Raw genomic sequence first — 27,847 nt, 5'->3', positions numbered from 1 at the left:
TTGTGGTTGTCAATATACAGTATATGGAACATAAATAATGAACAGACAGGATTCCGACTAGTCTATTACAGATGTCTCCAACCCTGGTACAAATTCCCCATTTTATCCCTGGACCCCATAAAGTGTTATAGGTCACCCAAAAATAGCCCTGTCTTAAAGATAAATCCACATGGAAATACATTAAAGAAGAATAAGGAAATTCACTGGTTGAAATCTGACCATTTCGAGATTTAGGGGAGGTTGATACTGTAGGTGTCCAGAAACAATGGCGTTGTTGTTTTTTTTTCCTTTTCCTTTGTCTGTCTCTCAAGTGAAGATCAAACAAACCGTTATGATTTGGTTATTGGTACACATAGGGGTTACGAAAATGGTGAAAATGCGGAACTGACTTAGCTGTTTGGTCAATAAGCAACATAAATATTCATAGCCCCCAACTTGTAAGTGATTCCTGCAAAATATACCCAAGTGTTTGGTGTAATTAGAGTACCATGAATTTTGGTGTTAATTTTTTTTGGTGTGAATTTGGGCACAACTTTAGTGAAAAGAGTAATAATCCAGGCACACTTGGTTAACTCAATGAAACCTCAGTCAAACCTTCTGACCTTCTCCTCTCTCCCCTCTCCATGGTCTTAATGTGATCTTATCTAGGAATTATCTAGGTGTAGGAAGGTAAAGTGTATAATTCTTTTTTAATAAGGGGACTCCCCACATCTCAGCAAACAGCCCCTCTGCATTGAAGCTGGAAGTGTTTACATTGCCAGGAGTCACACACTTTATCTCAACTCTTAGAGACATTTCCTAGTCCTAATGGTAACATTTTCTACAGGTAGCTGCCAAACTAAAGGAAACAATTGAATAAATGAGAGATACAAAGTATATAGAAAGGAGGTGCTTCCATGCGGGTGTGATTCATGAGTTAATTAAGCAATTAACATCCTATTCTGCTTAGGGCCATGTATAAAAATGATTGACAGGCCCAGTTGCTCATTACTATACATTTACTGTAGTTTTCACACTTTTACTGTGGTTTTACAGTAGCTTTGTTTCTTATGGTTTAACCATGCCTGGGGTCCTTCACAATACTGGGATATGGCAATAACTTGGATAACTATCGAAAAATTTAACTGTTTGTAGTCTCCACTATAATTTAGCACACTGAAAGCATGTTTAAACCAAGGACCACTACAGCAATGGTATGCTAAAATCAAAGAAAAGAGTGCATAGACTACAGAGTCTATGTTACAGTATGTGCATGGAATAAAAACAGCTTTCACACCGTACAAGAGACCTAGGGCAATAAACACCTCACCATAACTCTGTGAAATAAGAAACAGTATTGTATACTTGAGTGATTGCAAGCATAAAAATATACCAAACCTTCTTTTTAAAAAATCCCACCTACACATTAAGTATAATAAGGACGGCATTAATCATTTTGGAAGTATGCGTTATGCTATATTTATAGACTTTCTAGAAGAACCTCAGTAGGTTGATGCTGACAAATCCTTCTGTCACAAAGCCACTACTAGTTGGATTAAAAAAAAGAATGATAATGGCGTCCGTGAAAAAACAACGAAAGTTTTTTAATTCATTTTGTTACATGACATACTTTCACTTCAGTGTTGGGCTGCTGCTGGTGCTCTCTGCGTCCCACATTTCAGATCCCCTCATGATCCCTTCCTGGCCCAGGATTTTATCACATGTAGAAAATAGGTGTTCCTGAGCTGTAGCATGTGGCTGTGTCTTTATAGACGCCCCGCAGCTTGGCTTTTCCAGGGTCGCACATAAATGGCAGTTAGTGAGATTGAATTTGAAGCTGGACTCGTCGGCTGACCATTTGTCTTTTTAACTGAAGCCAACTGCAGCCTGACTCCTTCACAGAGCTGAGGCTGGAGCCACTGAAGTCTCCATGGCCCTAAGGAGAGCCCACCAGATTCAAAGATACTGTAGTTACAATAAACACAGAATCAGCTCTAAACAATAAGGCCAAATTCAGCAAAAGCGTTGTTGCATATGTAATTTTTCTTCTTCTTTTAAATTCATACAATTTCACAGTACACTGACATTCTATATTTCATAAATCAAGCCAAGGCAGTGCAAATGATTATCCCGCATTAGTGATTTTACGATGCTTGGAGGTATCTAAAGTGCAAAAGATAAATTCCCTAACTCCTTTGCTTTTGCGGTACCATTACATACTGTATATTGAAAACTTGAACAAGGCAACTAAAAAAATGTCAATTTCCAAATTCTGCTTAAGAGTTTAGTAAAAGAAAACCAAGAGACTAATTTTCAGTTGTGCACAATTGGCTGCACATGATTGACTTGCAAACTCAGGGCTGTCTGCCCAATGTAGGCCTGTCAGTGTTTTCAACTAGGCCAGTTAGCTGTTCCCACCTTTAAAGAACAATCTTGGATTTATCATGATGGTGGCCCAAGATCCCCACACCTGCTGTTTTTTCATTCCAGCTGTGCTCTCAGTTCCATAATTGAAATCTTAATTGAACTAACCTGTTGCCTAATTAGAAAAGACCTCAAGGTATTAATCTGCTATAAAATTTAAATTTATCAATTGCAACTTCATACAGTTGTTAAAAGGCAACTGCAACAGGTTTAGGAGATTAAACTCATTAAAGAGCTCAGGTTAATCAGATTATTACTGCAGCTCCATTAAGGCTTCAGCTACACATTAAAGAGCTCAGCTGTGATGACAAGACACAGTTGTGGGGGAGGGGTATGGAGGAGCAGAATGGAATTGGAATGGATCCGTGTTTGGAAAGGAAATGATTGCCCTGAGACTCCGCTTTTACAGCACAAGGACACCTGAATGTAAAGTTACGTAAAGTAAGTGGGACAAGAAGGGGGGAAAAAAAAAGTTATCATAACTGGTGATTCATTTTGAATGGATTCTGCTCATTATTATTGCAGTCACACTCCTGAAGCGCTTTACATACTGAAAAGGTGAATGTTTGCATTGCTAGTGTTCTGAAATCGCAGGGGGGAAACCAGGGTCCCCGCTTTATTCTTCAATCAAGAAATATTAATTAAGACAAAAAGGTTAAGGGTACAATGGCTGTAGGGCTTGTTGAATTTTATACCCCAAGGGATTTTGCCTCAGAACAAAGCATGCGAATGCCTGACTGGGGGAGGACTTTCAATACAAGAAAGGTAGCTCATTTCATAGTAAGAGGTTTTGCATATAGAGTGCATATTGCTTCCATGGTCAGGACAGCTCCCTGGGGTCCAGCACCTACAGTGTCTATGACTTTGTGAGACCATTGCACCCTGTGAAAAAGCATCAAAGACACTGCAGTTGGACAATGAAAGTTGGCAGACAGGAAAGCAAGGCGATTATATGCCATGGCTGTGAAAGGACTCTCGCGTCCTCTGTAATCTTCAGGAAATTAGCATTTGTAGGGGAAAACCTGCTTATGAGTCGGGTAGGAAAACTATAAAAATAGTCTTTGAAAAACAGACCTGCAATTCTCCACAGATTTATTTGTAAAGCCCCAGGATTAAATTGACTGAAATCTTCAAAAGATACGGAACAAAGTGATGTTTTGTAAATTTGAATACTCCCTGGATGAAATGATCAAGTTTACAAGCTGTTTCAAAGAAAATAAATAGTTGGTTTAGTCTAGTAGTAACTATTTGCTCAATCCGGGATAGAGGTGGGATCTGGTTTTTATTCCTCCTCTGACCTTAAGGATACCCATGAACTAATTACATGTATGAGTTTGAAGTGATATCACATGCTGTTTTAGTTCTTCATAGTTTTTACACTGAATGGAGAAAAAAAAAATCACTTATGAAACTTGCAAGAATCTTGCCCGTAAACATAGGTGATTCCTATCCTGGTCACAAGAGATCACATTGTGAGAATGTAAGCTGTTATGAAAATTAGTCACTTTTAATTGAAAATTGGAAATACTAGTCAAGAATAGATGAAGAATGTGAGTCTGGCCAGCTGCAAAAAATGATGAAACTGTAAAACATTTTTTGTGTTGTGCTGCTACTTTAAGATCATTATTGTCTAAGACCTTGTCCTTCTACCACATGGTCTGTGTTTGGGGAAAATCAATTATCTTCATACCCAGTACAGGTACTGTAGTGGTGGGGAGATAATGCAAATGTTTTTACAATACAAGCATTTTATAAAATACTAAAGCAAACTAGGACGTTTTGTGCATGGAAGAGGTGAGAGGATACAGCAGAGCTTCAGGATGAGCTGGAAGGAGCCGTTTGCAGATGCTGGAAGAGTTGCAGCCCAGCCTGGGACAAACAGGGGCTACTAGGAGTGGAGCAGAGGAGGCTGCTGAGACTGCTGCGGATGTTCTTCGAAACGTGCAGCTGCTGTGTGTGTTTGCACAGGCATGCTGCCTGGAGCTGAGGGTAACCTGGCAGGGCAGGAAGGAGAGAGTGGGAGGGAGATAGAGGGTAGGGATGGGAAGTAGGAAGATAAAGGTTGAGACGGGGGTGCCACAAGTGCATCCTTCAAGAGATCTCTATATTCCTGTGGTCGTTTTAAGAGTTCGTCAGCTCAGCAGGTGTCACTCATTCTCTTCCTAGAAAATGCCATCTGTCTGATGGAATGATTATTTTATAATCCTAATCCCTACACTGTATGTAAATTAAATACATTATTGATGTGGTACAATAGTTTGCATTCAGTCAAGCTTTCATTTGATAAAGTATGCTGCTGAATTTCCTCCTTGGGCTTTTTCCATTTTTATCCCTACTGTGGTGTTCCCACTGGATGGTGGGCATGGTGTGGCGAGTCTGCAGGAGAGAGCATTGCTCAATGTGGAGGATTCCTTGTTTCTTGAATGTAGAAACCGCTTGTGCTGTGGTTAGTGGTTTATGAGACAGCAGACTGATTCCACATACGCACTTTCTAAGTTATTAAATGGAATCCACTACAAGGAACAGCACATATCTACTCTTTTGCTGTCTAAACCTCTCTTAAATGGAGATGCAATGCTGTTGAAATGGTTGGGTTTATATAGACCTGTATATATTTTACAGCTTTGGCAAGACGCTTCCTAATAACCTGTAAACATGGAATCGGTTGCCCCAACCTCCTCTATTGCTCTGCTGTAAATGGAAGAGTAATCCTGTAGTTCCTCAGACTCGCGTATATCAGCCTGTCTGTAATAAATCCCTCTGCCGAGTGCTGGATTGCCTTTAGCATGACTCTTTCAGAGACCCTCCATTAAAAATCCAGGGCCTTTTCCAGGAGAAGTGTAGCAGGTGACAAGGAAATCCAAGGTCAAACACTGCACGCTGTCACAAGGAGAAGTTTGGCTCCTGAGCTAGGTTTCTTTTGGTCTTGTTGTTACTTGTACGTAGATGCGTGCGCAGAATAGTATTCATTAATACACTACAGCAGAGATAAAAATGCAATTAATGAATGCTTTGCACCTTCATAAATATGGATACAACATGGTCCGTCCAAGGCAGAGTTCCTCCACACGGGTCACAGTCAATCAGACTTCCTGAGGTCTTGGATTCATTCAGAAATTGTCTGTCACAGGGGCAGAGAGCTGAGATCTTCAGGTTTGTAAGTGTTTATTTGAGCTCCTGAAGTTTCACAGTCTTTATTTTGAGCAAAGGCTTTGATAATCTGTGTATGATGAAGTGGTGAGTAGCATATCCTTATGCCTATGCATCAAATTATGCAATATGAATTTTACTGTTCATGCAAATCTCTGTGGATGTGTTTATATTGTACAGTATTCACTTATTATTTTTGTTTAAGTCCCTTGAAATGATGACTTTTCTTTTGTTCCTATATTGCTTATGTGTAGTGTTTCATTTCCCAATGCTGTAATCTTTTTTTGTTTGTTTGTTCATAAAATTAAATTTGGATTAAACATTGTGTGATTGTAGGATACAATAAGTAACCCAGTCATGTAAACCTATGAGACCAGACAGAAATATAATATACAATCTGAATCATTTCAGTAGTTTAATCCAATTTCAACTATTGCGCATATTATAATATTTTGGTGTAAATGCACTTGGCTTAAGAAATGATGCCCATCACTATCGCAACACCCTTCGCTTGTGAAGAATGAAATGGGGAGGCAGCAGCAAGGAGGAAGAGGTGGTGGAGGGAGGGGTGTAGAAAAAAGGGGCGCAAAGGGAGCTCAACAGGTGGGATGCTTATGCAACTAAGAGTAGAAGAGGAAGATAAGATTTTCATTTCCTCCCGAACTTGCAGTGGGAGTCATCAACTTTTCTCCAGGACAGAAATGTTCTTTTTTTTTCTACATTTTCTTGTACTGATAGTAAGTAACAGTATACAATGTACTATTAACTTGGTATTAATACACTTAATAGTAATATTTCAAGTCTGATATTTGCCATGTGCTTTTTACAGAGCATTCACTGGCCACAATATGAGAAGCTCCTGGTGAAACATGTGTAGCTAGTTTGGATACGGTGACGTCATCGCCCTCACTGCACATAGCAGGGACCTCCGCTGCCTGGGCTGGGGGAGGTTTTTAGCTCATGTGGCTGGCTCCCTGTTGCATTACGCCGGAGACCCAGGTTCGAGACCCGGGTTCACGCCCCAGGTGCTGTGGGACGGAACGGGTGGCGGAGGGCATGAGCCAATGCAGAACCGCGACGGTCACACAAGCAGACTCCCAGTGCAAGGCAATGTGACATTGACTTAAAAAACAAAGGACAGACATTGGTCTCCTACCACAGCCAGAGCAAACCCAGTGAAAAAAGACAGTTTAGTTTAGCTCCATTCAATACAGAAAAGGATGTAGGCATGAAAGGAGGCACAGCGCAGTCCAAAGAAGGTTTGAGGTTTTAATTTGTGATAAAACTGTCCATTTCTGAAGAACACTGGGAAAAGACATGCCTAAAGTGCATTCTCTGCAATGTCCAGTCATGCTCAACCTACAGTATGTTATTATCATGAATGGAGGTTTCTGGTTGACCATTACCAATTGTGCTGAGATCATATAAAATATTTCCACTTATGGCTCAGTGACTCTCCCTGATGTTTTTCATTCCTGAGGTGTCGCATAAAACAGCAGGTGTCTGTTTTTAACCAAGCCAGGTGAGGAGTAATGTCCCCAGGTCAAAAGCAGATTTTTTTAACTCCGATTATTTCTTTTTTAGCACACTTGTTCTACCAGCATAGGCTATCAGCCCAAGTTATTGGTTTAAGAAAATAACAAGAATCAATAAATAAATAATGAACATATCCTACTGTGTTCACAGCATCCTACTTTGGCTTTTGTCTTAATTGTTATCCCCTTTTGTAATCTGTTCTCTTGTGTCTCAGAATCTCCTTCTTTGCTGCACACAGAAGTGCCTTTGGTATCTAATGGTCTTTTTTGCTCTGGGATCCTGGGGGCTTTGCTCTGCAGGACCTGCTTCATTATTGTAGTATTTTATATTTGTTTTAATATTGGTGACTTCTTTCTTTGCCAGTTTTCCAGTCATCTGTCAGATACAAACTTTCACAGGAGATCAAAAGGGATTGTAAAAAAAAAAAAAATCTCTTGGGGCAGCAATTGATTGAATAGCATAGCTGAACAATTGAAGTAACAGCTGATTGTGGTTTCTCCTCTGCAAAAAAAAAAAGGGAAATGTATCCAAACTATGTCTTCCTGACACAAACTGAGTCTGATATTCAGACTTCCAGTGCTGTGCTTCGGCTAGTGTTGGAAGATTTTTTTTGATTGAGTGTTTGAAATCATAAATGAGCCAGATTTATCCTAGCTGTCTCAGAGTGCTTAGGCGTGCTTTAAAATCACACTCAATTGTGCATCTAACTGTAATCCATTGGTGTCACTCTATTACACTCTTCATTAGCTTAGGCCTCTGAGCACTTTATCAGTAGGAAATATTGACAGTAGGGTTTGTTTGCGTTCCCTTAGCGTACATTGTACAGTATGAGAGAAAAGGTTCTTTCATCTTGGTTGGTGCGTTACACAATTTTTTTGGGGGGGGGGGATTCTTCCAGTTTTCTTCTGTGACTGTTCAGGTTTTTGACTAGTGAAGAAAAAACAACCAGATCCACAAACCAATAAAAACTTCTGGCCCTGCGTTTGGGTTATTAAAATCCCTGAGCAAATATCAGAAGGGAGGTCAGGGGTAACTGCAAAGTCAGCTTGCTAATATTCCTCAGCCTAATTCCTTGAGACAAACAAATAAATGCACTCTCAGGATTCTTTGCTGCATGGCTCCTGAGATCATCTTTATGAGTAATGTGTAATAGAATGTTTAAACATCCATTTGTGTATTCACCATGTAACAGGTATTTCCTTTTATGAACTGAAATAGAACTATATTCACAGGATTAAAAAAGGATGAATTGTGTTTTTTTTTTTAAACTGTTGTGAATTTTGGTTGTTAACATTAGCACGTTAAGTGCTATGCATCCTGAAATGCTACTGCTGTTAAGTACAGGCAGGCACCAATCTTCCAATCGCATCCTTCATGTGATGTGGGGTGTGTGTTCACTATCATAGCCAAAACCATTACAACAGCCTGGAGCAGATATCTGAGAGTATGATGTAATTCTTAAATTATCATTGTATACTATGGTACCTACAGTATTATACATGCTTACCCAATGTGTTCTTACAAGCAAGAGGAGCACATTTGTTCGCATGAAGCTGGTCTGAGTCTCATCCAGCCATTTACTGAAGTATTCCGGAAAATTGACTTCAAAAGCATAGGCCAGCATCTCGTACTAGATAGTCCTATAACTTTCTTCACGCTTTGGATTGAAAGTGTATCTGTTCTTTAATTCCATTTGTGACACCTGGTCCTTGTGTCCTTTTTGATCTTGCCATAATGGTTGGTTTGCCAAGCCCTTGAGAATTTTCGAAAATCAGAGTACAGTGCGAATCGTCTGTAGCCATCTCTGCTCAAGACTTAATAAGACACATTTCTAGTGACCCATATGCACCTAACATTCCTTTGACAGCAGGAATTATGCCTGTCACTTGACAGGACAGAAATGTTCTTTTTTTTTCTACATCTTCTTGTACTAGTAGTACATTGTATACTGTAACTTAGTATTAATTCACTTAATAGTAATATTTCAAGTCTGATATTTGCCATGTGCTTTTTACAGTGCATTCACTGGCCACAATATGAGACGCTCCTAGTGAAACAAGCAGACTCCCAGTGCAAGGCAATGTGACATTGACTTGAAAAACAAAGGACAGACAAGTCTTTTACCACAGCCAGAGCAAACCCCAGTGAAAAAAGTATTTTAGTGCTCTGCACCCTCACCCCCTTTGCATCCCCCCACTGAAGGCAACTGTGCAAGTGCACTTGCATCCAAGTATTATAGACGCTTTTGAAAGCATTGCCACAGCTTGTTTGCATATGTCCAGTCTGGTAGGGAGTTCAGAAAATTTTAACCAGAGAGTGTACATCAAGCATTTTCTTTATCACAAATGGTCTAGGTGCCAATTCGGTGCAGTACTGACTCGGCATGTAATGTAGACAACGATATGGCCTACAGTACTGTAGGTCTATGTTAAGGTTCTGTTATTGCACTATTCAACATGGTATTTTTCAAGATCCATCTAGCATCGTGGTACAGCACAATCAATAATATATTGAATAAAATTCTGGAAAATATTCAAAAAATGCAATAGATCCTACAGCAGAGGGGGCTGAAAAGCTTTAAGCATTATAAAAGACTTCAGGGACATGTAATTCAATGTACTGCACCTGAAACAGGCTTAGCAATTGCTGCTACAGGAAACAAAATGACCTTTTTTAACAGGTAGAATTTTCTCCAAATGTCGTTTGTGTCTTCCTCAATGATCCAGTGACTCCCCAGGGTCCAGCTGAGTTTGCACAGCACACTTGAGAAATGTGGTTTTGTAACATGCAGATAGTCTGTGTGCCTTGTGAACTGCAAGCGTCAGACAACGTTGAGAGGATTCAGTGTGAATGTTTTTCTGCAGTTTTGTCTACAGGCAGAACCAAAACTAATTTAATGGCAGAAAGCCGTTAACTATTCCGGGTGTTTGATTATAGTTGAAATAAGATTGCAACATAATGTTTTCACATTGCAATTTAAACATGGAAGCTCTACAGGTGTGAGAAACATTCTGCAATAAAATGATCTCCTTAACAACAAAAAGTCTGTTTTTGAAAGCAGTCTTGCATTGTTCCATGCAGAATGCTTTTGAATGTCATTTCATGTTAAAACGATGCTAAATGGAGTTTTATTTTTTTTTTTTTTTTTTTTAGTGCAGGGAGTTTTTCTCTGATATAACCTATGTAAAGGTCCCTCTACTGGCCATGATGTTCATCATGAATCTTTAATAGCAAATTTGACTTTGAGATCCTATACTCAGTTGGATTTTCTAGAGAAATCCAGCTGTTTAAGGTTTTCTTTCACTGGCTTTCTTGTGAAAATCTGCTAAGAAACCTTCCCTGCCAATTTTGTAGAAATGCCCTTGCTTTTCTACAGTAGTTTATTTATCCTGTTATTAATGTAAAAAAAAACAAAATTCTAATGTTTTTCTTTGGACCTGTGATATTGAAACAAAGACAATTGTTAATTTAACCCACCTTATTACTATTATGGCAGGTTATTGAATTGTTTTTGGCATGAAATTAGTAATCCTGTAATGTAAGAATGAGTTGGTGCCTAAAAGGGAATATTTAAATATTTGACACCACGGAAGAGGGGGGGGGAAAAGGCAAAAAAGACTGACTGTTTACAATCAAACTCGTATGAATTAAAACACTTTACTCGTCATTACAACATCTTGGATAATTCTGTAGCACACCCATTTCTTTAATTCTTCAATTATCTACAGGAACAAAAGTAAAGGAGATGGCAGAAAAAAAAAACTTTTTCTCATCTAGCATAAATTATTATTGAAAGTTAACCTACATTCTGTTTTTTTTAGTTTCTAAATCCTAGTATCTGTCAATTTTTGATTGTTGTGCCTGACTGGATTCTGTTCTCACAAAACTATTCATCTGCTACTTGGCTTGAAATGGCAGAAACATTGTGTTTTGTATGTGGTCCGTGTCAGTCATGCAAAGCGCTGTCTGGGATGTGTTGTATATATTTGCATGGATTGCAATCGACAGAAATCCACCGGGCTTCCGCTACAGGTTTGAGTGCAGCTTTGACTGTTTTTCTCAACTCTCAACACAAAGGCTGTGTTTTATCGCGAATGCACCTCACCGGCTCTTCCCTTTCCTACAGGGAGCCGAGACGGATCTGAAACGGAGGTATTTAAGGAAAACCTGGAATGTGTGTAGAATAATGAGAGCTGGCAGCTCTATTCATCTCTATTCACCAAGATGCCATTTGTATCATGACCAGAAATCAACATTGTTTTTTAAAGCCAACATTAAAGGAATAGGATCATTTTGCAGGCTTCAAAATGGACCTAACCATGACTATGACTTCAATGAGAACCAAGAAGCTCCATATGCAGTAGCACCCAGGAGCTCTCAGTGCACAGAACCAAGGAGTGATCTTGCATACTTTCACACTGAATCGGTCGGTGTGCTGTCTTAATCCTGGCAGTGGCTAAGATCTTTCATTTTCAGTAGAATGTCAAGCTCTTCAATAGAAATTTAACATGATTATTATTAATGACGTATGGAGGCTCAGTATCTGCATTATTGTCTTAGACAAATGAGCAAAGGATCAGTGGATATACAGCAATTGATCAATCAGGAGTTAGTGCACAAACATTACCAGCCTGCAATTATTCCACCTGTGAGACACCTCTCTTAGGTGGCTGTTGAGCAGAAATGAGTAGATGATCTTGGATGGGTGATTGTTTAAATAGAAAGTTTTGTTTGCTTTGCATTTTCTCAGTCAATTAAATTGGCCATCTGCTACTACTATATTGTAACAGAAACAGATCGGCAACAATGCTAACAATCCGTTGTTTAAAAGGGATTAAAATGGTACACATGATGACCAGTCATTCACTTTTGAAAGTATGGAACCAACGATTTTTTGCTCTATTTTATTCTAGATCCTTCTGCAGTAATGTACACAGCAGGCAAAGACCATTGATTTATTCAAACAAATGCAGTTTGCCATGTTCACGCTGAATGACATTTTGCAAGTTTTCACTATTTACTGGTGGATGAAGTAGTTTGGAGTATTCAATGGATTAGTTCCCCCAGTACTGTAGCCACAACAATGCACTGTGAGTTATAGACTATACTATGCCAACTTTTAGATTTGCTGTGCCTATATTTATGAAGCTAAACTAGTATTTTAAAAGTACCTTATAATCCTTTGTTTTTAGTTTTGGATGGTGTTTATACTGAAATGCATTTTAAAAGCATCAAATGCTGTTCGTTATTAGTGTGTTTCCTGCCTCTCGGGGCATTCAGGAAGATTCAGGCGAGCAGCTGTCGGTGTGCGGGCAGCTGAGGTCGATTCCACCCTGAAAATAGAAAGAAACAAGGCTGCGTTTTGGCCTTTGACTCCTGAAGAAGCCTCAACAGCCGAAGCCCCATGTTTCCTTTTCACTCTCATCATGGAATTAACCTCTACTGTTTCTGTACAGTATACATGTCTGCACATTTTCCTACTGCTTTATCTAATTCAGGGTGCTGGGGGCAGATGGATTCTATCCCAGGAAAGCAACAGGCACAAGGTAGAGTACACCCTGGACCAGGACACCAGTCAGTCACTGGACAAACACAGAAAGCACCCACACCAGGGCCAGTTTTCTCAGAGGCCCATTAACCTAGTGCACCTGCAAGCTTTTGGACTGAGTAAACCCTCAGTCTGGAAGCACTTGGAGGAAATCATGCAAACATGGGGAGAACATACAGACTTCATGCACACAGCACCCCTGGTACTGGCCATCATGCCTTCCCTGTGTGCTGTACATACCAGCATTATGTAATGACTTCAACTAAGCAATGTCATTGTACTAAAATAACAGTGAATGATTTATTTTATATTGATATACTGTAAATAGATGCAGGATTTTTCTTTTCCAAAATACAACATTTTGGGAGCTCCCAGGTCTTGCAGTTTGAAGTACCGCTGGCAGTACAGTTTAGAAATAAAGATCTGTGTGGATGCTTAAAAGCAATTGTAAAATTTTTCATCTTGAAAGCAAAGGGGAAATAAAAACTGTGATCACTGCAAACATTGGTTGCAGAAATCTTCTTTCAATATTATTCACCAAACCTTCTCTGTACCACAGAAGATGCACCATTTCTGAACTGCTTAAACCTTCAGGATTTCTCAGTCATGAGATGAAAACAACACCAACATTGTATTTTGAATGAATTGAAATGAAAGAAAAAGTCTCGTAAGTGTACAAGATTAGCCTTTGGATTCTAGTTTAGAAAGAAGATGCTCTCAAATTTAAACAAATGAGTAATGAGACCTAAAAATACTGTGACACACCCTAAAATTAAAATTTTAACCAAGAAAGATAATTTGTGTATTACAAAATATATTGATTGAGGTCAACCGATCCTCCCTACCTCCACCCACCAAAAAAGAAGTAAGAATATGCCTTTAAATATTTTAATCAATGTTTATACCATCCTGTGGGATCGAGGCTGACAATTTTCCAGCTTTGCAGCAGCTGTAGCTGTTCTGTACTAATTCTCTTTGCCCTCACTCACTCGCTCTCATCTCCACCTCTCCCTCTCTCTCTTTTATTTTCTCTCTCCTTTGGATTTCAAATCATGATCCTTTCTGCTGCAAAGAAAACTCCACCTACTCCGAGCTCACAGATGCTAATGTACTCTAACACTGACAGTGCTAGCTTTTCTCTCACAGATCCAGTCCCAAACAAATACAGCAGGCTGGTGGGGAAAGATGGGCTGTTTGCCTTAGGAAGAAGCGTGTTGATGTTCCACTATCTTCTATTCTCCTGCATGGTTTTCACAGCCGAGGATTAAGAAATGCACACATTGGATTTCTAATCATAAAGGATGCTGAAGTCCCTCTTCTCTCTTGTCGATTCCAGGGGAAGGACTAATGTACTTTCTTACTATTAAAGATATCTGCCTAAGAAACAGTCTTCAGCCTCTGGAGGCATGATTTCCTAACTGATGTAGCTCCATGGACACTAACCTCCTTGTGGATTTGAGTATCTGTAGCTTTTTGCTGTAAATTGTAAAGAAGGAACAAACAGAAAAAAAAACACCTTCTTTCAGTCTCTGTGGTTTTCTGAGTTGCATGGAGCAGTGATTTTATTTTTTGGGGGGCATCTGATAAAGAGGTAGGATACCCTTTTCATTTCAAATAGACAGTAAGGACATTGAGTTTCCAGTTGTGTACACTTACTATTTTTGCAATTGATGTGAGTTATATGATGACATTTTTAGTACTGTTGCCCATGTTCTGTGTACCTAAGCAGGTGCAGAGACTCTTTTAGCTGCATAAAGGCAGATTTCAGAATTATTCCTGATCATTTTAGGGATTGCTGTAACTATATTTTCAGAGATCTGCAATTTTATATAGAAAGGTTACTTCATTTAAACACCCAGATTTTAGACAGCAGAACTATTCAATATTCGTCAGGGACATGTCTTAATACACATCGCGTGCAGCACTCCTGTAAGAGTGCATGTGTTGAAAAGTGAGAAGCAGAGGTTTGGTGTCGGTGAGCTCCGTTATCACATGTGCTCAGTATTTGGTTTTACCTCTTGTCGATTTCATTCATGTTTATCAGCCAGGTGACATGTTCCCCCCCCCCCCACCAAAACTGTAGATAATCTGTTGCATTTTCCTGTGGGATCCAATACTGAACCTACTCTTAAAACTAAAAGCACAAATATTTTATATTTATATGCATTTGCAATAATGCACCTATCCAAAGTGAAATTGAAGTGTTTAAGCAGAATTCTATGCCAGAACTCTACAAGGAAGTGAGTGTTATTATGGTATTGAGGTTTTAATTCACTTAATCTATTAATAAAGTCATTCAAGTCACCTAATTCAATGCATCTTCCCTCATGCAATGTGTGCTGAAAGTTACAATAATAAGGTTTCTGACCTGATGCTTTGAAGTCATTGACATGCATTCCTGCATGTTTTTATATAACCTTGTGGGATCATCACAGTGCCTTTGAACTCGGCCACTGTTTTTTTTGCTGTTTTCTCAATTTCTCATTTTCCAGTGAGCTGTGGTAAAGCTCAGATAAAGGAGATTGCTGCTTTCAAATGATAAAGACGAGGTGCACTTTCCGATGTCATTTGCAATCACTAATAATCAATGAGCCTTCAATAGGCTATAATACCTGTTTGTGATATAAATTCATGCAATGAACAAGAACGTGTCTGAGAGATCTGAACCGTTTTTATTCAGGTCCAGGCCTGGGAATGGGTTTTTAAAACATGGCTAAACTTTAGGATGCATGCTTTAATTTTTAAATACTTCCTACAATATGTTTGTGTACGGTCACAATCGGACTCTTATGTAATTCACAGGTGCTTGTGAATAAAAAAAGAAAATTGAGCTGAAACATTTTGTGCCAGAAATGCTTCTACTTTGGCAACAATAAAAAAGACAGAACTGAACATAAGTATCAGTGTTAGAACCATCTCTACATTTCATATAGAGGGGTTTGTGTTGCAAAATGACTACCCAAAAACTCAATTTCAGTGTAAAAAAGTATATAATGAGCACTTCTGGGAAACCTGGCTGGCTGCCCAGTCTGTTAAGAGAAACCCCTACATGGCTGGAAGGAAATCAATTGACAGAGGTACAGAATTAGCTGCCTGTTCACCCACTGAAACAGAAGATTGGCACTGTCTTTAGTACAGGCACATACTGTACAAGCTCAGCACAGAGAAGCAGAGACAGGAGTGAAAAATTCTAGCCCTCTGGAACAGGAGATATCACATCTGTACAGGAGATCTAGGTGTTCAAACAACAGAATTTCAGCCAACTTGGACCGGAACAGAACAGAGTTTGGACGCAGTTAAAATGAAATGGGATTGACTGTTCATAAGCAAGGCACTTGACAGTGCAGGGTGATGGCTGTGTGATCAGTGAGCCACATATTAAATTAAGATGGGTTTACAGTACAAGAACAGGGAGCAGGACTACAGTGTCTTGCTCAAATCCTTGGTAAGCGGTCATGTAGTAATATTAGACTAACAGGGGAGTAGTATTAATTATAAATGAAATGGTTTTTGATCCATTACTATTATATAGAAAGCAATAAAATAAAGACTTTCAGGTTTAGGGGTGTATAAAGCACACATTATCAGAGACCCTGGTACAACCACCCATCAGCATCACACAATAGTCACAAAATAAAATAGTGACCCTTTTGCACCATCATTGCTCAAACTGTCAAGTTTGTATAGATTTGTCATGCAGACAGTGAAATCATACCCAAAGAGCAAGCATGTGTTAGCCATCCTTTACACTGCTGCAGGAGCCTTATCCTTCAACAGGGACAATTGTATCCTAAATGCCTACAGTAGCTGGAGCAGATGTCTCTCTCCACATTTTCAAAGATCAAGTAATTTACTCTTTTCTTTGAAATGTTAGGATTTTTGTACAGAGAACAGTGATTTCTAAATGTAGACTTGGAACACCTATGCCAGTTTTAATTTTAGTTGTTTATGTGATATGCTTTTGTAACATCAAGTATTTTTTCTTTCTCCACTGACATTTGGTAGGAGGCTAAATCGCACTGCAGTGAGTAATCTGGAGTCCAACAGTTAAATGCCCGCTTTAAACTAAACAGGTTTTTCTTTTCCCCTTTAAAAGGGATAAGACTTCCTATCAAATCCCTTGGTCTCCATACAGAATCCATATTAAAAGAAGAAAGAAATAAACAATTCCTTGACTTCCTTTTGAAGTCGCATGTCATGCAAATAGAATGTGATGCTCAGAGCTGCAAAGTTCAAATTAAGCACCAGAAGGCAAGAATCAAATAAACCAGAATAAATCTTTAATATGAAATCGCAAACCAAGATGAATAAATTCAAAACCTGCTCACACTTAACAAGGAATGTCTTTAAACTAATGTGGAGGGACAGGTTCAATACATTGCATTTACAGACACAACAACTACTCTGATACATTTAGACTCTACTTGTAATGCAGACATTACCCAACTGAATGTGCAGGGTGATGCCAGGAATTATCTTAAAAAGAAGAAAACTGACTGCAATACATTTTGCTTCCTTATTTGATATTCTGTATTACTGTTGAGCTATCTTCCAACAAAGAGGAGTCTGTCTCTTCATCTATTTTTGCTTGCATACTGACACACTCACCTCCCGCTATCTTCCATTGCTCTTCATTCTGCGTATGCAAGAGAGAACGCCAGTATGAGCTTAACTCCAATCACTCACCTACTGCAATGTGTTTTAATTGGGGAAAAAAACAAAATTTTAAAATGTTTTTTTCCCCTGGTCATGTGGCCCAGTCTATCCTGAAGTATCTTTATTAGCTCCAGCTGGCATATTGCTTTTAAGAAAAAAATGAGAATCACAAAATCCTAATTAACAATGATCCAGCCAAAGAGGATCGTTATTCAATCTCCGATATAAGCAGAAATTAAGTCCTGTAGTTAAGGCCAAGATGATTTACAGTAAGTCGATGGGAACACTACGGTATCTATCCTTTGTTGTGCAAAAATGACTCACGGGAATTGCAGGGCATCTGTGATTTTGGAAGTATGGCCAGTGAGAGATGCCAACTCTCCTGTAGGTGTGAAAAACAACAAGCTGCCACGCTGTAGGTGCGCTGGTGAAAAACGGGTACAAGGTCATGGGAGCAAGTTGAGGGTCGGCTGTCAATTCCAGATTGCATGAAGCCGTAAAGCTGCAAGAATGTAACGAGTTTCCCGTGCCCAGAATCCAACTGGGAGAAGATCCAAGCAAAGGAGCCCCATCTCCCAAAACCTCAGTGTAAGTGTTGGATCTTAGGATGTTGCTTGCATCCTGTGCAGGTGCTGGAGTAATGGCAGCTACAGATATTTCCATCACGTTGTGTTTGGACACCGATGCTGCTGAAGCAGCACTGGGTAACAGGAGCTAGACTGCAGCCAGGAGGAGATGCTTCTGCTGGGATGAATGCAGAGCCCTTGCATGGCAGTACAGGTGGGCAGCTGGTCGGTGTGTGAATTACTGGACCTGCTGCAGTTGCTCTCTATTAATCTCAGCTGTTAAACTCGTCATGGCTAAAACCTGAGAGAAATCTTGGTAGGAGCATCACTAAAGTTTCTCATTGCTTATAGTGTCAGAAAGTCTAAAGCATCTGGTTAGAGCCTCTTTTGTGCTGTTTCTTTCAATATAAATCTTAAAAAGTCACAGCTTGTTCAGGGCTATACTATGTTTCTGGGTGTTCATCTTGGCCAGATATATTTACTAGACATTGTCGGAGGCTGCTCATACATGAATTAAAATAGAAATATTTTCCTTCTTCACTCTATAAAATTGGAGCTATACCAGTATGTGCATATATACTGTACATCCTCTCTGAACATTTCCAAAAACCTCACAAGTATAGTCTTGCCTCTTGCCTATGAAGTTACAAATTCCATAAACATTTTACCCCTACTAGTGTGTTTGGCTTTTGCAAATGAAGTTCAGTGTGCTGTGATGTCTCTTACGGTACACTTTCTTCATTCTCTTTGTCAAAACACTTCAACCATCTGTTGCTACAGCCAGATCACCATGGTTTCTTTTGAAAAAGCTAAAGAGGGTATAAATGCTGCCAATGTGCTTAATACACAGATGTATCATTTTATTTGTATTGGGGCAAAAGTGAACACTATACTTGAGACACAAGAAATGGAAATAAACATCTCAGGAGGTTTAGTTCAAGGACTCTTGTGTGAATCTCAAGCGATCTTCTTAGAGGTATTTTTTTTTTAAAAAAAGCGATGGTTATATCTCGACAGGGAAGATGTTATGAATTACTCTTTAAGCTCTCTTTTACCATTTTTCTTTTTTTTTTTGTAGTGCAACACGAAGGTAAAACCTGCTATCAGGATGTTGGCAAGCTGAATGGTTTAAGAAATGAAGTGAGCTGAGGAAGTGAATTCATTCATTATTTGATTTCTATCTCCAGAGGAGAGCTTCTGAATTCCCTATATAACAAATGCTACACAAGTGCCACTGGCGTGCTATTAAATGCACAATAACACTGCATATCATTTTATGCAGGTTTGCACTGCTGCGGTGCTGTGCAGCAGGCTCTTGGCAAGAAGGAGATAATATTGAAATCAGGCACTAAGTGTAATTAAGTGTCACCCTTTAGGGTGGCCATCCTCTCTGACATTATTATGCACCGTGATTTATGATGTGACAAAAAAAGTTAATGTTTGGAAATAAATATGGTAAACTTTGTCTTGTGAAATATGAGCTGGGGGAAAAATCTAATTGCCAGATACTGATTCGTACTGGCAAAGAGGTATGGAGAGCATTGGGGATGCCAGACGAAGTTGGCCTCACCCATTGATTTGACTTGGCCATTCCACCAGCCTGCAGCAGTGAAGTGCTTTCCATGTCATCACTTCTCCTTACCCTCTGAAAGTCTGACTCGTAATCCTTCCTGGCAGTGTGTGGCGGAGCTAGTTCAGACACAGTGACGTCCTCGCCCTCCCTGCGCGTAGCAGGGACCTCGGCCGGCTGGGCTGGGGGAGGTCTCCCTTAGCTCATGTGGCTGTTTCCCTGTTGCGTTACGCCGGAGACTTGGGTTCGCGCCCCAGGTGTTGTGGGACGAAGCGGCGGGGTGGAGAGGCAAGGACACGAGCCCGCGCGGAACCGCGACGGTCCCAATTCCCTGGCATCCCTGTCTGTATCCCTTCTCTCCACCTCCTCCTGCGCAGCTGCCCCCTGGATAAGTCCTCGCTCTGCTGGGGGTCCTGACAGACTTGTCCTACAGTTGGGGGACTGACTCTCAGACAAGCTAAAGCTTCTCACGCCCTCACTTCCCGATAAACACCCCTAATTATGTTATCCCTCGGGAACCAGAAATGATTTCAGCAAGAGAAATATTGATAAGAGCAATCCCATGTGTTTGTGTTTAGAATACAAGCAATCGGCATGAATTTCTTACTACCGGGTAGCTGTCATTTGCTTTATACATTTGCCTGATTAAGGTAGCTTGCAGCGAGAGAGCCCAGTCACTGAAAGCCACTGTTTTGCTTTGCTCTGGACCCACCAGCTCATGGTGGTCCCAACAGCTAGTGTAATGAGTTATAACAGTAGTCTTCAAACAATTCATAATATTTTTCAGACATAGCAGGGACATTTAAATTGAATATTTTAGCCAGAACACATTACCTTCAACCACTTTCCAGTCCCTCCTGAGATTCTGACTGTTTTTTATAAGCCTGTTTATTCATCATATGATGTTTTTGTTCTGGTCTTTTCTGACTGTGACCTCCAGGGCACCAGCTGGGCAGAGAGAGTTTAGTCACTTTTAAGTAGCTTTGTTGCTGAGAAATTGATTTTATTCTTTTCTGCAGAAAATGTATGTCTTGGCAGATCTATAAATATACTCTTACAAAATTGAGTTTTGGTTTGATGTACAATGGTGAAAAAATGCACCGATTGCTAATGTCTTTTGAATGGCAGCCTGCTTGGTTGAGAGCTTGATTTTATTTGCATTCTACCAAAAGTCAGTCCAAGGTTGAACCTGCTGTAGCTCATGGGAACCATAACATGCACTACGAAGAGGAACTCTGTTTTCTATTAATATGGATTTATCTCAAAAGCAATGAGCTTTAGGAAAAGGGCTTTTTAAGGGAAGATATTAAATCAATATTCATAGCTAAAAATAGTTTTAAGAGCTTTCATTTAGAGAAATATAATTACCTTAATAGACACCCTGCAGACTCTCCAAAAGTATTTTCATTTTGCAGTGACCTATCATGAGAGAGCTGTAAAATTGCATCCTGGTGCCACATAGCAGTTTTAATATTCCATCTGGTGAATTAGCCTCTGTTGTAGTCTTTTATTTTTACTGATGAAGACTAATCAGCTAGCTGGGGACTTGTGCCTTCACCCTCCAGTTTGGTAGCCGTGTAAATAAAGCAATCAGATGTTCCTGTCAGGGGCAGTGTGGCTCCTCCAGAGGGCGGACTGTATCGGCAGGTTATAAAAAGATTTCCATGACTGCTGATGCCCCCACACTCCTCACCACACACACCCAGCCCTCCCCTCCAGGGCAGACTTTGAGATAATGGATTGGAGTTTTTACACAGTGGTACACCTACTGAAGAATTACTTTAACCGTTGTTGGTAAGATTTATTTAAGTCCAGCTCAAAACCGATTTTGAAGATTCTAGAGGACGCTGACAGCTGAATGACAGAAAGCAGGTGATTTCACTTTTATGAAGCTTTAAGGCTCTGCATGGCAATGTCAAACCTGTGGAGCTTTTATGACCATACATGGATGTTAACGACAAACCCATAGCGAGACCATACCACAGCGAGAACTACAGTATACCTCTAATCTTAACCCTAACCCAGGTGTCCCAAGTAGACACAATTCAACAGCTTTTGACATAGGAAATATGACATAGATAGGTCCCTTTCCGGCCCATAAAGGCCCATGGGGAATGGGGGGCAAGGGCCACCATTTTTCTCAACCACCAGACACTGGAGGTGGAGGTGATGCGGTCAGCATCTCACATTGGCTGGCTTATTACCCCCGGAAGGATTAACCCCCGGTACATATTTGGAAAGCAGCCTGAGTGGACCTGGGAGCCGTCTGGAAGGAATTAGAGCAAGTTCCCACCTGTGATTGAACCCGAGACCTTCCAGTCAGGAGCTAGACACCCCTGCCGTCTGAGCTACTACAGCTCCATGGAAAATATTAAGTTCTCCTAATTATGCAACTGAATGATCTAATTAAGCCATTCAAAGCTCAGCTGGATACAACGTTTTTAGGACTAGGGTTGCACATTCCTAAGTTTAGGATTAAAGGTACTGTATGTAATCATACTAATATTTCAGGACATTTATTATTTATAACACCATTAATTACACAATAATAGATTGTTTATAGGCAGTTATTATATGGGAGTTATTGCCTAATCACACATCTTGGTTCTAATTTTTGATTTAGAAATTACTTTTAACAGCAATGGAAAACTGAAATCTTTTTAAACTAGTAAATAGAAGCCGCAATGTGGCAAGCTCAAATGCAAATACCATTCCTCTCTGTTGGTTTTCTACCTTGTTTTCAGTGCAGGAAATAAAGACGTGTGCTTTCAGTTACAGATGATTCTTCTTGAAAGTGCTCTGTTTTTTCCGTTTAAATTTCAGCAGCAACATCACACTCTCAGAAGGCTTTTGAAACTTAAGGGAGATAAATTGTTTCCTGTGTAAGGGGGTTTAATCTTTTAATTGCTCTGAACTTTTAAGTGTAGCCTAGATCGCATTAAATCATTGGTAAATCGACCCAAACTCATAACCCAGTCAGTTATGAGACCAGAGACCTCACAACTACACTACCCTGCCTCCCATATCCAGTCATGTACGGAACAGTAATATTGTTGCGTATTTTTCTAAATGGCTGTTTAACTGGATTGCTTTTGTCTGCATTGGAGGGTCAAATCCTGTGACCGGCTTGGTCCAATCAGGAAGAGACATGAGTTGCATTTTGACATTGAAATGACAAGCGTATTTTTACATTTCCTTTTAAAATTCTCCTTTCAGAATGCATTTTTAAAAAACTGAATGAATCATATTAAATCATCTGAGGATCCTGACAAGTAAGTAAATGTGTGTAACAATGTATTAATAGGTTTATACTGTATAAACTCTGACTTCAAGACAGCACATTTATCGATAGAGCCCTTGATACCCAGGAAAACCTTCATGCATTGTGATTGGTTTCCCTTGAGGAGCCCGAGAGTCTGTGATACCCACACGCCTCCACTAGAGGCCGCCATAAAGAAGACTACAGATTTGTTTTTCTTGTGATTGCACGGAATGTGCTGATGGGATTTTATTTGTATAAACAGTAAGTCTAATTTGAACCCCTGTGTCCTCAGTGAGGCAGGGCCATTAAACTAGAGAAGTTGTAGGCACTCTGTGTATTCTAGTAATGTATGTACTTGGTAAAAGTTTACCTGCCCCAGCCTGTAGGCAGAGTATTGTCTTGAGGGCATTTGAACTCCAGGGAAGATAGTTTCTCTTGTTTCAATTTTTTTTTGTCTGCTTCAACCTCCAGAACCCAAATGTGTTTGTGTGCAAGGGACCTCAACAATCATTCTGAAGTGCCAATCTTCCACACACTGTATGCACATAAGTATATATACTGTATATGGAGTGTGCCATTCATTTTCTCAATTCCTGTAATTCTCCAACTTTACAGGATGCAACGAAATGTCTTTTTGCTTTTCCTTTGGGAAAGAAAATTACAAAAGAACCCTCTAAGAAGTGAGTACCACTTCAGTCACCATGAAATTACAGGACAGCAGCTGTTTAAATGGCAGTGCATTAACAGCAGAACCAGAAAGTGAAAGGTCTGTCAAAGCACACCACCACTGAGCTTGTCAAATCAAGATAGTTCCCCTGTTATCTTTCTGTTCCTCTGTTGGCTTTCATTTATTTTTCTGCCTTTTCTTTCAATCTTTCTCTATGTGGCAGTTGAAGGCCAGGATTAGCGTGAGGGTATTTCTTTCCTTTGCTTTTCCTCTTTCCCTGTAACTTTTGGAGGAAGTTTGGACAAAATAAGTGGGATGTTTTGTAGTTGAAGTAATCATACTAAGCTGACATGTTTGGATACCATGAATCTAAAGAACCATGAAATACAAATACTAGAAGCCTACATCAGAAATGAAGAAAACAATGGATTTATGTAATAAGTATTTTGGATTTTTGTCAAAATGTAATGTACCGATTGGATAATATTAATGTAAGTTGTAATGCAGTGCTGCTAATAGGTTTATTAGTTGTCCTGAGACTGTGCAGAGATCAGACCACTTCAATCTTTAGTCCTTTTTTTTTTAGTTAGATCTTCCAATTATTTTTTACATTTTGGCTGACAGCGACGACCCACTGACCCACCCTCACTCCGCGCTGCTCTTCTTTCAACACGCTGTGGTCTCTGACAGACAGGAGGTTCAGCACAGACTGGGGAATTGGGAGGGGTCGCTGTTTTGCTGACTATCCCCCGGGGCAGGTAGGGTCTCCTGGTCACTCTTCAGTAGTGAAGTGACCGAGGCTCCACCCTGCAGGCTACAGCCTCTCTCATCTCATCAGGTAGGACCGACTGCAGAGGGGCGCTCCCCAGAGTGAAGAGTCTGAGGGTGGAAAAGTGAGCCATGTCCTCCAATCTCTTTTCTGCCTCTGTTCGTTGAGCCAGTGGACATGCAGCACGTTCCTGGCACAGGAATCTGGCAAGGGGGCACAGAATTGTCCATTAAAAGAATCCCATTTTATTAGCATTGTATTAAAAGTGCTCTCCCCAGTCCACTCACGTACCGGTGTTTGGATGTTACCCACAACATCCACGTGATCAGCTGCAGTGTTGCTCTTGCGTGTAAGCGCGCCTCGTGAATATTGTTTTCCTGAAAAAGTAATCTGGTTTGGGAGCTGCTCTACTTCGTAATATGATTTGAAATTAGTGAACAATGCCTGTGAGTCCAATTAGGGGAGAGATGGGATGGCTCCTCTGAGGAAGCGATTACTGTATACAGTGAATGCACTCAGTTTTGCAATGCAACTACTCTGAACAGCAGAGAAGCAAAGTGCGGGAAAAGAGACACCCACAGCCGACACCAGTTTCAGGACACCACTTAGCCACACGTAGAGGACAGAGCCCAGAAAGCAGACACATTATATGAAACTGTCCATATCGGTGTGCTTGTCTCTGTGTGGTTTGCAAAGGGTGCTTAGTATGTTTAAGGCAAATGGGAATCCTAGCATCTCTTCTTTTTACTGTAGGTGCTGTGTCCTTTCTGAATCTGATAATGTCATGATAAAAATAAGCTGCACATACAGTACAGTATTGCACATGACAACAGTATAGCTATGTATGTAAAGGAAATTATCTTGCCATTGGAAAAGTAACTAGCAACCAAACAAGCTAAACGGCTAAAATGGCCCGCTCCAATTCATACATTCAAATTTCCCTTGAGGTTAATAAAACCAATCTGGACACTCAAAAGCTGCTGTGATTGCAAGCCACTGCCAAGGACAAAGGTGTTCTCTGGTCTTAATCATTGTCTCTTTGATGTAACTCTTTGGTTTGAGTTTTGTTCAGTTAATAATAAAGGGGTATATTGGAATGCGAGTTAGTAAAGCAATTTGATATGTTTGCGAACATTACTTGTACAAGATGTCAGTTCCAGTAACGTGGAAATGTTTGTGTTGATTTTCTTCAAGATACGCAGGCTGGTCTTTGTGTTGCGGTTTCTAGTAAACCTTGGCAAAGGTTTAATGCAATTCTCTTGGGTTCTGCAGGATATAATTATGTAACATCTTCTAATATGAAATGCAGATGAATTGCACAAAGACGACTGAATTCAGAATGAAATACTACTGAACTCAAAGGAATGGCATGAGATGTCAAGCTGCAGTCCAGTCAAGACTTCATTAGCTATCTTAAGGCCATATTTAAAAAAATACATTAACTATACTACTATGGTTAACATGCCTATTAACATCGGGCACAGAAGGCTTATCGACTGTAAATGTGGTCTGGGTCAAATAAAAAAACAAAGCACATGAATAACTGCCTTTTTGAAGTTTAATGGAAGACATTAGCATCCGCTGTGCATGATGTCTATGTACATCCATACATCACCAGAGGGATGGTGATGGCAGCTCTGTAATATTAAAGTAAACAAGTAGGGAGCATCATCACAGTATGCCATGTGGCTCCTCGCTCCCTCTTGCTTCAATTGCCTAGTTGAACTCCCAGTATTTGGGGACGAAATCAAGCCACCTGTGCTTTTTACTTCTCAATAAATTGCCCTTTAAAAGGAAGACTACCTGCAAAGCCCCCAGGGCCCATGGCCTGGCGTTATTTGTCCACCATTCATGCCACCAGCGCTGGCAAGGTCTCCCACACAGGCCGTGCCCCCGCTGCACCGGAAAGCCAGGGGCTTCAGCCCAGCAGCTCCGCAGCTTCGATTGCCTTGGAGGATAGGCATCCTCCTCCCCTGTGTGAGAGGGAGAGGGAGAGGGAGGGGTTCCTTTCCAAATGATGTTGTCACGTTTAGGGAGCGCCATTCCTCTTTTATCCTTGATGTGCTTTCACAAGCCCGTGTCCCTTTCCCTCGCTGGCGCCCTGCCCAAGCAGCTCGGACTCCTTCTCGTCTCTGTCCTCTGTCCTCCAGTGTCTCCTGCAGCCTGAAGGACTTGCTCATGAAAGATGCATGTTGTTTCGTTACAGGCATGTGTTTATACCGATATTAAATGTAGTCTGTGCGGATGCATTGAGGCTTGGAGACGTATGCTCGGATATCCCATTCAAATCGGATTTACAAATTAATACCATACCCACTGTCATTTTTTTCATTTAACATTAAGAAACATCAGGTATTCATGCTATTATGCATCTTATTACCGCCTCCCTAGTGTTAGCACAGGAGGACTAAGTAATCTCTCTTCACTAAAGAGGCCCTCCCAAACTGGCCCTTTAATTACAGATTTAAGAACAACACTGCAGGCAACAAAGTTTAATGCTGCCGAACTTTGGTCCAGCATTTCAGTTAGTTTAATGTTGTGATTGAGTTACCGTACTGTAAATTTTTGCAAGAATATCATTTTTGGCCACACAAAGCTACAGTATATGTAAAGTATTTTGTAACAATGTGAATTTTAATATAGAGATACAATGCCACACCAGTTTCTGTCTTCAAATGCAGGGATAGGGTCAGCTGTCACTTTGCACATGAGTGTTTTTATACACATGATAAATTAAAATTGAACAATCGTATAAATTCACAAAGCGTATTCCACATGTGAACAGCATACCTTCAGGAGTAATTACCTACAAGATTAATGACACCTTATCAATATATTGAAGGTTAACTGAAATTTACAGATGTCGTCTGGATGACTTGATATTAAATGTTGCTAAAAACCGTGCAGTTAATGGATTTGAAACATAAACCTAACCGCAAATGTGTATGTTTAAAACTCCAGACCAGCACTTCCATGTAATGTGCTAAATTCTTTTGTGATAAAATAATTTATCTGTGTTGTGAAGGCTGTACTTCAGCTGTCTGCTGTGGAAATCAACAATAGACTTCCTCTGCAGTATAATCATATTTATTGGATTTTCAATACTTAGTGCTGTCTGCTTAGTTTGCTCTTTAGCACACACTACTTTATGAAAATTCAAAATGCTGAACCAGCGGACGTAGCAACATTACCTTCATTCCTCCCAGAGGATGTTTTTGAGGGCAAAGTTGAGGAATACTGGCAGAGCAGTTCATAGATGCTGACAGAGCAGACACCTCCACTGTACCTGCCTGCTGGATAATTGGAGCCGTTCACATCTCTGCTCTGTCAGTCTGGTTTTGTCTTTAAAGGCAATATGTCTATCACCCGTGGGGAAAAAAAAGATAAATACGAATTATGACTCAATGAGGATGGATTGTTATAAGGAAAGATACGTGCTTGGAAACAAACTACAAAGGAGACCATGCACAACATGTCACTGTCAAGTGTCATTAACTTTATTGATGCTTTTTGTGCCTCTTTTTTACTTAATTGGTAAAGTCTGTGGATATACGCTCAATACAAAGCACACAAAAAAAAGTTAAAACATTTTATCCACGGGGCTGATGGTTAGACAATAACAGAAAAAAAGTTGTCAGAGTAACTGATAGTGGTGCATACCTGCAGAGATGCATGTCTCTTCATCTTCAGGAACAGGCTTATTTGGAAAAAAAAGCCATG

General features: G+C 40.1%; 1 protein-coding gene across 2 annotated transcripts in view; it reads left to right on the top strand.

Annotated features, from left to right (window-relative positions):
• Window positions 1–13,693: 13,693 nt before the first annotated feature.
• sgcd (sarcoglycan, delta (dystrophin-associated glycoprotein)) overlaps window positions 13,694–27,847 on the top strand; it is a 177,612-nt gene continuing 163,458 nt past the window's right edge. For both annotated transcript variants that reach the window (XM_088604813.1, XM_088604814.1), the window contains exon 1: window positions 13,694–14,228. The gene's annotated coding sequence lies outside the window, so the exon portion shown is untranslated. The remainder of the gene's footprint in view (window positions 14,229–27,847) is intronic.

The sequence above is a fragment of the Lepisosteus platostomus genome, chromosome 13 (genome assembly GCF_059453375.1).
Source record: "Lepisosteus platostomus isolate fLepPlt1 chromosome 13, fLepPlt1.hap1, whole genome shotgun sequence".
Taxonomy (NCBI): domain Eukaryota; kingdom Metazoa; phylum Chordata; class Actinopteri; order Semionotiformes; family Lepisosteidae; genus Lepisosteus; species Lepisosteus platostomus.
The sequence above is the reverse complement of the archived record's forward strand: the minus strand, read 5'-3'. Positions and strand labels throughout refer to the sequence as shown.